This window comes from Mustelus asterias, chromosome 5 (genome assembly GCF_964213995.1).
Source record: "Mustelus asterias chromosome 5, sMusAst1.hap1.1, whole genome shotgun sequence".
Classification (NCBI taxonomy): domain Eukaryota; kingdom Metazoa; phylum Chordata; class Chondrichthyes; order Carcharhiniformes; family Triakidae; genus Mustelus; species Mustelus asterias.
The window spans coordinates 115,928,567-115,942,334 of NC_135805.1; positions in this window are offsets into that span (position 1 = coordinate 115,928,567).

The window sequence follows — 13,768 nt, forward strand, 5'->3', positions numbered from 1 at the left end:
CAAGTGATTAAAGGGGCAGAGGCAGCATGAGTACAAATTTGGCTATGGTCAGACAGCGGAAAGTGAATGCTATTTCTCAGAGGGAGGTATGACATTGTTTCCCAGGGCTTGATGCTAACACCACAGTTTTTGCAGTATTTTTATGGCCTGGACCTGGGTATGCAAGATATAATTTCAAAGTTTACAGATATCCCAAAATTGGAAAATGTAGTAAAAAATGAGGATGGTAATAGACTTCAGGAGGATGTACATTGGTGAATCAGGCAGATGCATGGGGCAGGTGGCATTTAGCACAGGTGTGAGATGCTACATTTTGCTGGAAGAATGAAGAGAGCCAATATGAAGCACGCAGTACAATTTTAAAAAGGGTTCTATGGAGAGACGGAGAGAGACCTGGGGGTGGAATGTGCGCAAACCTTTAAAGGCAGCAGGACACGTTGGGAAGGCTGTTTAAAAACAAATATGGGATCCTTACCCTTATTAATAAGGTGCAAAAGTGAGGTAGTAATACTATTTTATCAAACACTGGATAGGCCTCAGCTAGGATCTGGACACCAGACTTTTAGGACAGATGTTAAGCCCTTGAAGAGGATGTAAAATCGATTCACTAATGATATAATTTACCATAATGGTCTCAAGGCTGAGGAACTTCACCTGTGGAGATGAACTGAAAATGCCGAGGTTGTTCTCCTTCAAGAAGAGAATGCTAAAAGATAACACTTTTTAAGAGTGGCTCTTATTACGTGGTTAGAAACTACATTGAAGAGCAAGGATAGCGGATGCATTGGAACACTGGTATCTGCAAGTCACTCACCATCCTGACTTGGAAATGAATTGCCATTTCTTCACTATCACTGGGTCAAAATCCTGGAACTCTGCACTGAGAGTTTACCTACACCACACAGACTGTAGCCGTTCAAGAAGGTGACCCACCACCACCTTCTTGAGCGCAGTTAGAGATGAGCAATAAATGTTGGCCTGGCCAGCGATGTTCACATCCCATGGAAGAATAAAAAAATATATAAAAGCAAAATACTTTGAATACTGGAAATCTGAAACAAAGTGCGGGCAAAATTCAGCAGGCTGGGAGCATCGGTGAAGAGAGAAACAGAGTTAATGTTTCATGTCCACTATGACTCTTTGGGACATTAATTTTCTTGTATTCCACTGTTGAAAAGCCTGATAATATGATGTTGTGATGTTTTTGATGCTGAGCATGTGAGGCTATTTGCCAATCAGCATTATTTTAACGCTGACAAAAATGGGTTACCAATGGCATTAAAACTTCCTGATCCAAAAATTAAGACTTTTTGGTTCCAGCATATTATAAATTTTGCCAGCCTTTATTTTCTACAAGCAGATCCTGCCATGTGGTAAAAGCCAGCTGGAAATTTGTGCACAAAAAGTTGACACATCAGAAAATCAGATGGATAACCATAAATGATGTGCACCTGAGCTCCAAGAGGCCTCCCAATATAAATGGTCAACTTTAAAGGCCACTCACACCTCGCAAGTGTACATGGTCTGCTCCTGGCAGCAGCACTCAGTTTGATCAGTCACCCATGCACTACTTGGCCCAGCTGTAAACAACGACCAATAACAAACTGGATAAAAAGGGAAAAGTGAAGTCCACCAAACTCTTTGATCAATTCTTGGGCCATTTACCCCAAAAAACTGACATCAAACCCCATGAACTTCTTGTTTCACTTGTCAGATTTAAGGGTGATGGTGGGAGTGCAGAGAGTGGTGTCCAGGAATAGACTTTACCTTCAATTGTCACTTTTTGCAAAAAATATACTTTATTCATATATCTGAAACAACGTTGCAAAACATTTCAAAATGGGCATTACAGAAAGTACAATGATATTCAAATTTTCTACATAAATCATGTTTTACTTTGAGGTGCTTCAGTTGTGATACATGTAATGTTCACTGTATACATTCAATATGAGTCATACAGCCCAAGGGGTTCTTACTATTTCCAGCCCCTGGTACAGTGTGGCTGAAAAGCCTTAGACAATTACCTTTCCCCATTACGTGGAGATGCTGGCGTTGGAATGGGGTGGACACAGTAAGAAGTCTCACAGCACCAGGTTAAAGTCCAACAGATTTATTTATGAACCTGTTGGACTTTAACCTGGTGTTGTGAGAGTTCTTACTTTTCCTGTTACGCCTCTGTGGAAGCTGCCTGAAGCTTCAGTGCATCCCTCAGCATGTTGTCCTGGACTTTGGAATGTGCAAATCCATAACATTTGTTCGAGGACAACTCCTTGCACTGGATCAAGACCAACAAGTTTCAGGCAGACCAAAGAATGCCTTCCACTGAGCTGATGATCCTCCAGCTGCATCTGATCTTTGTTTCGATGTGCGTCCCTGGGAACAGCACGTAGAGCAGAGCCACGGAGCTGCTCCGGATGAACCTCAACAAAAACCATTGCATCTCTCCAGACCTTTTCAAAGGAACATTCCTCAAGGAGGTGGACGATGATCTCTTTCCCCACCCCAGCCACCTTATGGGTGAGGCTCTGGGCATGTATGAAGTATGTAATGATGAAGACCTTTACACCAGCCAAGCTTCACCTTGGTGCTTGTTTGAAAGTTCTGGTGTTGAGGCATTCTGCCAAATGACTTTGACAGTCTGCTCAAGGAATCACCAGACAATGACACCCTCTTTCAAAAGGGCCTCTAGAACATTACATGCAGATCACTGCCTGATGAACTTGCGCTCAATGGTGTTTCTGTGCATAAACCTTTCTGTGAGGGATAGATGTTATAGCACACTCCAACTACTCGGAGCGTTCTGCAGCAGTATGGCCAGACCCCTCCTTCACAAAACCGGAGACAGGTAGAACCTCAGCAAGTTGGTGTTTAACTGATGGGCTGTCGGAGGAGAGGGCGTGGGGGCTCCACTTTCCCCAGCACCAGTGGTGGTGGCAGTGGCACACCAGCCCAACCCCATGTCCATGAACTGAATTAGACTCTTTTGTTTTAGGTGGTGGGTAGAAGAATATAGCTAACTTTATCTTCTCATTCTTAGTAATAAATTGTGCTGGTTGCAGAATAGAGTTTCTTTTAACCAAAACAGAAAATGTTGGAAAATCTCAGCAGGTCTGACAGCATCTGCGGCGAGAGAACAGAGCCATGTTTTGAGTCAGGAAGGATCATTTTGACTCGACACGTTGGCTCTATTCATTCTCCACCAATGCTGTCAGACCGACTGAGATTTTCCAGCATTTTCTATTTTGTTTTAGATTCCAGCATCTGCAGTATTTTGTTTTTATCTTAGATTTTTTAAAAAAATGTTCTTGAAAGATTCTTATTTGGCAGACACCTCAAAGGTTTTCGGGAGTCAGAGATCATAGAACAGTACAGCACAGAACAGGCCCTTCGGCCCACGATGTTGTGCCGAGCTTTATCTGAAACCAAGATCAAGCTATCCCACTCCCTATCATCCTGGTGTGCTCCATGTGCCTATCCAATAACCGCTTAAATGTTCCTAAAGTGTCTGACTCCACTATCACTGCAGGCAGTCCATTCCACATCCCAACCATTCTCTGCGTAAAGAACCTAGCTCCCTCAACCTTTCCTCATAAGACCTACCCTCCAAACCAGGCAGCATCCTGGTAAATCTCCTCTGCACTCTTTCCAGCACTTCCACATCCTTCTTATAGTGAGGTGACCAGAACTGCACACAATATTCCAAATGTGGTCTCACCAAGGTCCTGTACAGTTGCAGCATAACCCTAGAAACAAACATAGAAACCATACAGTACAGAAAGAGGCCATTCGGCCCATCGAGTCTGCACCGACCACAATCCCACCCGGGCCCTACCCCCATATCCTTACATATTTACCCACTAATCCTGCTAACCTACGCCTCTCAGGACACTAAGGGCAATTTTTAGCATGGCCAATCAACCTAACCCGCACATTTTTGGATTGTGGGAGGAAACCGGAGCACCCGGAGGAAACCCACGCAAACACGAGGAGAATGTGCAAACTCCACACAGACAGTGACCCACGCCGGGAATCGAACCCAGGTCCCTGGAGCTGTGAAGCAGCAGTGCTAACCACTGTGCTACCGTGCCGCCCCATGGCTCTTAAACTCCAACCCCCTGTTAATAAAAGCTAACACACTATAGGCCTTCTTCACAGCTCTATCCACTTGAGTGGCAACCTTTAGAGATCTGTGGATATGGACCCCAAGATCTCTCTGTTCCTCCACAGTCTTCAGAACCCTACCATTGACCCTGTAATCCACATTTAAATTAGTCCTACCAAAATGAATCACCTCACATTTATCAGGGTTAAACTCCATTTGCCATTTTTCAGCCCAGCTTTGCATCCTATCTATGTCTGGACACTGATTTTATCTTTGAATAAAAAAAACATTTTAAAGTTAATTTTCCAAAGCATGATAGACTCTATTATAACATTTATTCAGTCTGTGTGTAGTCAAGTTTGTCACTTGTTAGTTTCATTTATCATTTCTTAAGTGCCTTCTTCCTCATTCCCTCAATCTCTGTTTTTCTTATTATTAACTTGTAGGCTTTCTACTTACATTATTCGCCGTATTATAAAGAGAGAAAGACATAGAATCCAAGGAGGCCATTCGGCCCATTGAGTCTGCACTGACCACAATCCCACCCAGACTCTATTCCCGTAATCCCACATATTTACCCTGCTAATCCCTCTGACACTAGGGTTAATTTAGCAGAGCCAATCAACCTAACTCGCACGTCTTTGGACTGAGAGAAAACCGGAGCACCCAGAGGAAACACACGCAGACACGGAGAATGTGCAAACTCCACACACACACTGATCCGAGACCGGAATTGAACCCGGGTCCCTGGCACTGTGAGGCAGCAGTGCTAACCACTGTGACACCGTGCCGCCCACATGCATTTTATAAAGCTCCTTTCATGACTTTGGGGTGTCCTAATGCACTTTACAGCAACAAATGTGTTTTTGAAGTGTACTGGTGACTGTTGTAAAGTAGGGAACATCACAGTCCATTTTGCACTCTGTGACAATGACCAGATAATCTATTTTGCTGATGTTGATTATGCAAAATCTTTTCCCTGCTACAATTTCCTCCTTTTGTTATTCTCCCCAAAACATTCTACCTTATTGTTTTCCAGGGAAATAATATTATCTGAGATCCAGCTGCCTGACAGTCCCTCGCCCACCCCGCCACACTCTTCAGAATAAATATTTATCTGCAAATAGTGATCAGCAATTTCCCCTTCCTACTCAATGTTCACAAATGGCTGGGGCTACAATAATGTGCAAAGGGCCCCACTCCTTTCATCATGAAACAGTCCTTGTGATCTATGCTAGTTTAAGTGCTACAGTAGCAACTCCAATATGCCTCCTGTGGAGAGGCCATGGCCTAGTGGTATTACCACCAGACTATTAATCCAGAAACTCAGCTACTGTTCTTGGGACCCAGGTTTGAATCCCGTCACTGCAGATGGTGGAATTTGAATTCAATTAAAAAAAAGAGTCATAGTGACTCTTGGAGAGTGGCAAATGTTGTGTCTTTGTTGAAAAAGGGCTGCAGGGAAAAGCCTGGGAACTACAGGCCAGCAAGCCTCACCTCTGTGGTGGGTAAATTGTTGGAAGGTATTTTGAGAGACAGGATCTACAGGCATTTAGAGACGCAAGGACTGATTAGGGACAGTCAACATGGCTTTGTGAGTGGAAAATCATGTCTCACAAATTTGATTAAGTTTTTTGAAGGGGTAACCAAGAAAGTAGATGAAGGCAGTGCAGTTGATGTTGTCTACATGGACTTTAGCAAGGCCTTTGACAAGGTACCGCATGGTAGGTTGTTGCATAAGGTTAAATCTCACGGGATCCAGGGTGAGGTATCGAAATGGATACAAAATTGGCTTCTTGACAGAAGCCAGAGGGTGGTTGCAGAGGGTTGTTTTTCAAACTGGAGGCCTGTGACCAGTGGTGTGCCTCAGGGATCAGTGCTGGGTCAACTGTTATTTGTCATTTATATTAATGATTTGGATGAGAATATAGGCAGCATGGTTAGTAAGTTTGCAGATGACACTAAGATTGGTGGCATAGTGGACAGTGAAGAAAGTTATCTCCAATTGCAACGGGATCTTGATCAATTGGGCCAATGGGCTGACGAATGGCGGATAGAGTTTAATTTAGACAAATGCAAGGTGGTGCATTTTAGTAGATTGAACCAGGGCAGGACTTACTCAGTTAATGGTAGGGCGTTAGGGAGAGTTACAGAACAAAGAGATCTAGGGATACATGTTCATAGCTCCTTGAAAGTGGAGTCACAGGTGGACAGAGTGGTGAAGAAGGCATTCGGCATGTTTGGTTTCATTGGTCAGAACACTGAATACAGGAGTTGGGACGTCTTGTTGAAGTTGTACAAGACATTGGTAAGGCCACACTTGGAATACTGTGTACAGTTCTGGTCACCCTATTATAGAAAGGATATTATTAAACTAGAAAGAATGCAGAAAAGATTTACTCGGATGCTACTGGGACTTGATGGATTGAGTTATAAGGAGAGGCTGGATAGACTGTGACTTTTTTCTCTGGAGCGTAGGAGGCTGAGGGGTGATCTTATAGAGGTCTATAAAATAATGAGGGGCACAGATCAGCTAGATAGTCAATATCTTTTCCCAAAGGTAGGGGAGTCTAAAACTAGAGGGCATAGGTTTAAGATGAGAGGGGAGAGATACAAAAGTGTCCAGAGGGGCAATTTTTTCTCACAGAGGGTGGTGAGTGTCTGGAACAAGCTGCCAGAGGTAGTAGTAGAGGCGGGTACAATTTTGTCTTTTAAAAAGCATTTAGATAGTTACATGGGTATGATGGGTATAGAGGGATATGGGCCAAATGCAGGCAATTGGGACTAGCTTAGGGGTTTTAAAAAAGAAAGGGCGGCATGGACAAGTTGGGCCGAAGGGCCTGTTTCCATGCTGTAAACCTCTGTGACTCTATGACTCACTGCAGATGGTGGAATTTGAATTCAATAAAAAAAATCTGGAATTAAAACCCTAATGATGACCATGAAACCACTGTCGATTGTCAGAAAAACCCATCTGGGTCACTAATGTCCTTTAGAGAAGGAAATCTGCTGTCTTTACCTGGTCTGGCCTACATGTGACTCCAGAGCCACAGCAATGTGGTTGACTCTCAACTGCCCTCGGGCAACTAGTGATGGGCAATAAATGCTGGCCAGCCAGTGACGCCCGTGTCCCACGAATGAATAAAAAAAATGCTTCTTCATTTTCTCTGACCTATTCACTCCTACCTTCTGTAGTATGTCAGCTGCCTAAACCGCTTTTTCCTGTCCTCGGGGCTGTGTCTGCCATTCATTCCATATCCCAGTTCCACAATCTTCCCATTTGGGTAGTTCAAACATTAGTAATGAGAGATGGCAATGAACAGCTAGAGAGATTCACTTGTGCAGATAGAGAAAAATAACCTGTTTGGGGATGGGGGTAGGACTCTGTTGAAGGGGAGATAGAAAAGAAATTATTCTGTGAGGAGCAGAGGGATGGCTATTGACTCAGGAAGCCCTGATGGAAAGAAACAAAATACATATATGCAGGCACACTTTATAAACCGCCAGAACCACCATGAAAGACATCAAAGAAAATACTGCTCTGAAATATAAATATTAGGTGTATAGCAGTGTGTTTCAAGAAGTGATTGATTTTCCGTTCTGCTAAAGCAGTCTTTTTACACTTCAAAAGATAGCCAATTAAGCTTCCACTTCATCATTACCATCATTATCAAACAGCTCAGTGTTAATATTTATTTTTGACGTGCACTAGACTGGCAATGGGTGGACCATATGTAAGGCCTGCCTGATGTCACCTGCACAAAACTCTGTTGAACAACAAAATCAGTTTCTGTTATACATAGGATCAGCAACATTGATTGAGTTTATGACCAAGAAATGCCTGTTTCCACTGGCAATTAATTACTGAAGCGGACAAGGAATTTCCTGGCTTCAAGCCAGTTCCACGCACTGCCAAACCTGGCTGTCTGCCAATAGTGTAGATTCCAGCATACCGTTAATACAAAACCAAATCTGATATAAATAACCAAAAATTCAGTTTTCTCGTCCCATTCCTATAATGTTTGTGAATTTGAAATGGGTATAAAGAGGCTGAAGTATCTGTTATGAAGGGATTGGTTGAAAGCTGCATTGCTCATTTATCTCAGTTGCTGCTCGGATACAAGATTTATTTTTGGTCTTCCTTTCTCATAGGAATTTGTAGGTCAGGATAAAGAAAATAAAAGCAATGCCGTGGGGATCAGTTAGCACCAGATGCAGACTTCCCTTCTACCACCAGCTGTGGACAAATCCATTCTCACCTACATAGTGGTAACAAATAAGAAATGCCTTCGCAAGTTCAAATAATCTGGTGCACAGGTTCATCAAATACATTTGAGACAGTTCCCTTGAACAATCTATCCTGGAACCAACGAAGGATAAAGTTATTTTAGATTTGCATTGTGTATTGAGATAGGAATAATTAGAAATATCAGAGTAAAGAATACAATGGTACAGTAATTAAAATATGATAGAATTTCAAATTAATTTTGAGATTGACATGCTTAAATCTGAAAGAAGAGCCTTAACTAAAGCCAATTACATAGGTATGAGTCGGGTAAGGTCGATTGGGAAATTGGATGGAAAGGTGAGGATGCAGTCATTTGAAGAATGAATTGAAAATTCTCCTTGAAAATACATTCCATTAGAAATAGAAACTTCACATGAAAAGTGATTATTTGGTGGTTGGCTAAAGAAGTTAGGGATGGTATTAAGTTAAAAGGAAAGGCTTATAATGTCTTGACGAATAATAGTGAACCAGAGGATTGGAAGTGTTTTTGAAACAAATAAAGGATGAGCAAAAAGTGATTTGGAAAAAAAAGAGTAAAAAATGAATGAGAATAAACCAGCAAGAATTATAAAAACAGATCTTCCACAAGTATGTAAAGAGGAAGCTAATAGACATTGGCCTGTGAAGGATTTGACAGGAGGGATTATAATGGGGAATAACAAAATGGCAGAGATGTTAAACAAATGTTTTGCATTAAGTAGAAGACAAAAAAGCAGACCGTAAATAGTGGGGGACCAATAGATGAATGAAAATGAGGAAACTAAATTAATTAATATCAGTAAAGGAAGAACACTAGAGAAACTATTGGAACTAAAAGTTAGTAAATCCCTTGTGCTGATTGTCTATATTCCAGGATTCTAGAAGTGATGGCTGTCAAAATAATGGATACGCTGGTTGTGATCTTTCAAAATCATCTAGATACTGGAAAATCCCAGTGGATTGGAAGGTAACAAATGTAACACCACTATTCAAGAAAGGAGCAAGATAGAAAACCGGGAACTACAGCTTCCCTTGATCAGTTGTCAAAAAAAGTGCTGGAATATGTTATTAAAGAGCTGTTAACAAGGCACTTTAAAAATCATTTGTTTAGGCAGAGTCAACACTATTTTATGAAATAGAAAATGTTGTTTGACATTTGCACAAGTTTTGAGGCTGTAACAAACAGTAAACAAAGGGAAAACAATGGATGTGGTATATCTGGGTTTCCAAGGCATTTGATAAGGTGCCATATGAAAGATTATTAGATAAGCGTCAAGACATTGGGGGTAATGTTTTAGCATGTATAGAGGTTTAATTAATGGATGGAAAGCAGAGAGTAGGGAAAAACTCAGCATTTTAAATTGGCAGGTTGTAAGTCGGGTGCCACAAAATCAATGGGATGAAAATGTTGCCCATTACAATGGTTTATGAAAGATATTTGGCAGAATTTTCCCCAAAAACTTCTAAGTGTTATGATGGTGAGAAAAATGGGGTGAACCGTGCCACTCTCTTGAGTGCTTTCCGCATCACAAGCTTTTGACACTCAGTCAGTGGTGAGTTATGTGTCAGTGCTTAGGGCGCGGAGCCTAAACACGCTGGTGAGCTGGCTGTGGAGAGCTTGGGCACCATTTTGTAGGGTGCCCCGTTCTCACAGTGCACTGGGACATTCTCTCCCACCCCACAAACTTTGGGAGCCGGCGGCATGCAACCCCCCCTGAAAAAATTGCCCCCAACATGTCACCCATCTTAGCCCCTCCATGATCCAGCCCTGCACGACCCCCCTTCTCATAGCCTCCCATCATGGCCCCACCCAGGTCCCACCCTCCTGGTATGCTCCTGGCACACTGGCAGTGCTCAATTATTGCCACTGGAGTGCCTGGTGGCTACTGCAGGGGTAGATGGTAGGCACTGCTAGGTTGGCTGGTAGGCATTGCCAGCACAGGCCATGCCCCCGACCACCAGGGGGGGGGGCTTTAATGGCCTCCAAGCCCCCCAGCAAGCCCATCGCACCAGGTCTGCAAATCTTACCATTTGCCCAAAGGCCAGAGGATTTCGTATGCTGGGATTCGACAGGGCTATGTATATTTCCATTTGAAAGGAGCCCAGAAGATCGCAAACTGTTTCGCGCCAGGTGCGAATCAGATTTTTAGCTTTGCACGCTATTTTCCCAGCTCGCCAGGCTAATTGCTTGGGCATGGCAAGGTGGTAAAATTGTGCCCGTTAAGTTCCGTGATGTGCTAATAAATGTGGAAATTTGAGTAAAAAATGCACTTTGCAAAATTGGCACAATTTTGAGCAAGGTCACTTGATTATTAATAAAGTCCAGGGTGGAAACTCTTCGCCCCTAACTATAAAATCAGATGGAAACATTTTCACAGTACTATTTGTAAAAGAGCACTGAGTTTTCAAGACGAACATTTTCTGGCACTATCTAAAAATAAAGATTGCCTATGCATAATGGCCATTACATTTTAAAATCAATACCTTGGGTATGAAGTATTTTGGGCAGTATGCTATATTCAGTCTTTCTAACCCACAAGATGGCCAACATAAAATTCTTGATTAACATGGGGGTGAAAGGGGTAGAATGTGGGGTTGGGTTTATAATTAGATCAGCCATGATCTTCTTGAATGGTGGAGCAGGCTTGAGGGACTGAGCATGTTTAACATTAAAAACGAACAAAATAGATAATAGTGCAGTAAGGCTTTCTCCTAAGGATGCAGTTAGATTGATAACTGATTATTTATTTTAGTTGTTATGGGTTAATAATGTTGTAATTATACCATAGTACTTTTCTCTGATTACTATTTTTAGTAACATCATAAACATGCTATTTTAGAATGTTTTTATGTTTTCACAGGAAATAGCAAACATAAGAAATCCTCCCCCTATGTTTGTGATGTTGTCAACACATAGCTGCCATGGAAAAACTTTCAGGTACACAGTGGAGAAAGGTTTTTTCCCCGACATCTAATTTTCTGTACCTAATATAAGAGTCCATGATATTAAGACTGCTGCAAAATAGTGAATCGTTAAACTCTCCAGTTGTACATCAGGATGTGAACAAAAATCAGTAAAAAAAACATACAAAATCAAAGAGAAGCAAAATTGTCTGAATTTATGTGTTTCATCCTTTGGGCGGAAATGAAAGCCAGCGTGAAATTCTCCAGCTGCGCAGCCAACTTTTCTTTCCAGATTCTCTGGCACTCTGCACGGAAAATCTGGGGGTGTGGTTTTCACCGTCACGTTGATGGGATGGGGTCTGATAGAGCCGGCAATGCCGAGTCCACGGAGACCAGGGCGCCCTTATCTGCATTGAAACAACAGTTCCGCAACCACAGCCTCCCATGGAAATGGGGAGCCGCCCCAACAAGCACCGGGCAACCACCCCCCCCAACCATCCCACACAAGCACTGGAGAACCACTCCCGCCCCCCCCCCCCCCCCCCCCCGGAACGCACAGGCACCAGGGCAACACCCCTTCTTCGCCCCCCCCAACCCCTCCCACACAAGCACTGGAGCAACACATCCCAACCCACAAGCACTAGGGCAACACCCCTTACCCTTCCCACAAGGACCAGGGTAACACCTCCCAACAAGCATCTCCCTCAAATAAGGGGAACCCCTCCAATGGAGCTCCCTGGAGGGCCCACTCCTGGCACTGTCCCCTGGCAGTGCCACCCATGGTTTACACTCATAGCAAATGTGGGCTGTAAAGTGACATTTTCACAACTGCTGCTTGTGTGCCAAATCTATATATTTACTGTTTTAAAGGGTGTTGAGCACTACTGTGCGATTTAACCAAATTACTCAGGCTATCATATTTGTGATATATAAATGTAAGGCCTCACTCTTGGGCTGGAACTTTACTACTTCGCCCACCACGGAATTGGCACAGGCGAGGGTCCAACAACGAAAATCTCCATTGACCTTGGACAGGAATTTCCGGTCTCGCCTCAGCGAGGCTGTAAAATCCTGCCCCATGGAGTCTACAAATTTATGATTCTTTTATTGCGATTTATGAGAAATTACACAGGCCACAAAAGTTCTATTATTGAACCTCTATGACTGATTCAAAACCAACATTATCATGTAATCTAACTTAATTATAAAACATGACAATGCAAGCAGTACATCAATAATGGTACAAGAGATAGCCTTACATACTGTAAGATTTTGATAATTCTATTTTTTAGAATCTGAAACAGATTTTGAATTTATTCTTTAACCACTTTTAAAAATTACCAGTTTAATTTTATGTTAGACAATTAACAGTCAAGGTAGTTGGGGAACAGGAAATCAGCTGTTTGTGAAGAAACAAAATTGTTTTATCTTGAGTTGAAGCTACTGTATACTGTCTTAATGGCCACAATGACGTATGAGGAACATTTGAGGACTCTGGGTCTGTACTCATTAGAGTTTAGAAGGATGAGGGGAATCTCATTGAAAGTTAAAGAATACTGAAAGGCCTGGGTAGAGTGGAGAGAAAGATGTTTCCATTAGTTGGCGAGACTAGACTCCAAGTGCACACCCTCAGAATAAAGGGTCAACCCTTTAGAACCGAGATGAGGAGGAATTTCTGCAGTCATGGATCTATGGAATTCATCGTCACAGAAGGCTGTGGAGGCCAGGTCATTGAATATATTTAAAACAGAGATGGATAGGTTCTCGATTGGTAAGGGGATAAAATGGTATGCCCCTCATACATATACTATTTATTCGTACCTTGTAGGTCAAGCACAACTGAGGACCCTTGCGTTAGAAATTAAAAATTCTGACCTTAGAGTACTTAATTAGAAGGGTTTAATACATCAAAACCCTAAACCTTACAATACGACCACCAATGGACGATCAGTCCTTGTTGATCATAGGTTCTCATAGATTACCAAACCACTTCCTTCTGATTGCAGTAATGAGGTTAATGCAGGCAGAATGTTGCACTGACAAGACTTCATTGCCCAGTTGCAATATAAATGATCCAATGGAGCATCGAGTTCTTTGTTTGAACCATGGAGTTAAAGCCCAGCTTGACATTATCCATCATCTCCACAAGCTTCTAGAGCTTTGATCAACCATGCTGTTACATCATCATTTCCATCTTGTCTTTGATTTGTAAACTGACTTACAGAGCTTCCCCATTCATAATCAGTCACTTATGCTCCAAGGTGCTCATAATAGTTATCCAGTAAAATGTTCTCTGATCTTAACAGTCTATTGTAATCAAATCAAAAGCTCCACACCCTCCACTACTTTCTACTCTGACAAGCACATTCTGACTTTACACAGCTTCAAAGTGCGTTCGTCTGTTGTGCTCAGCATTCTTCCTTTAATAATAGACCTTGAATATGTTGTTTCCCACCTCAAGCCGAGCAGTTCTTGTTTATCTGTAAAAAAAGCGC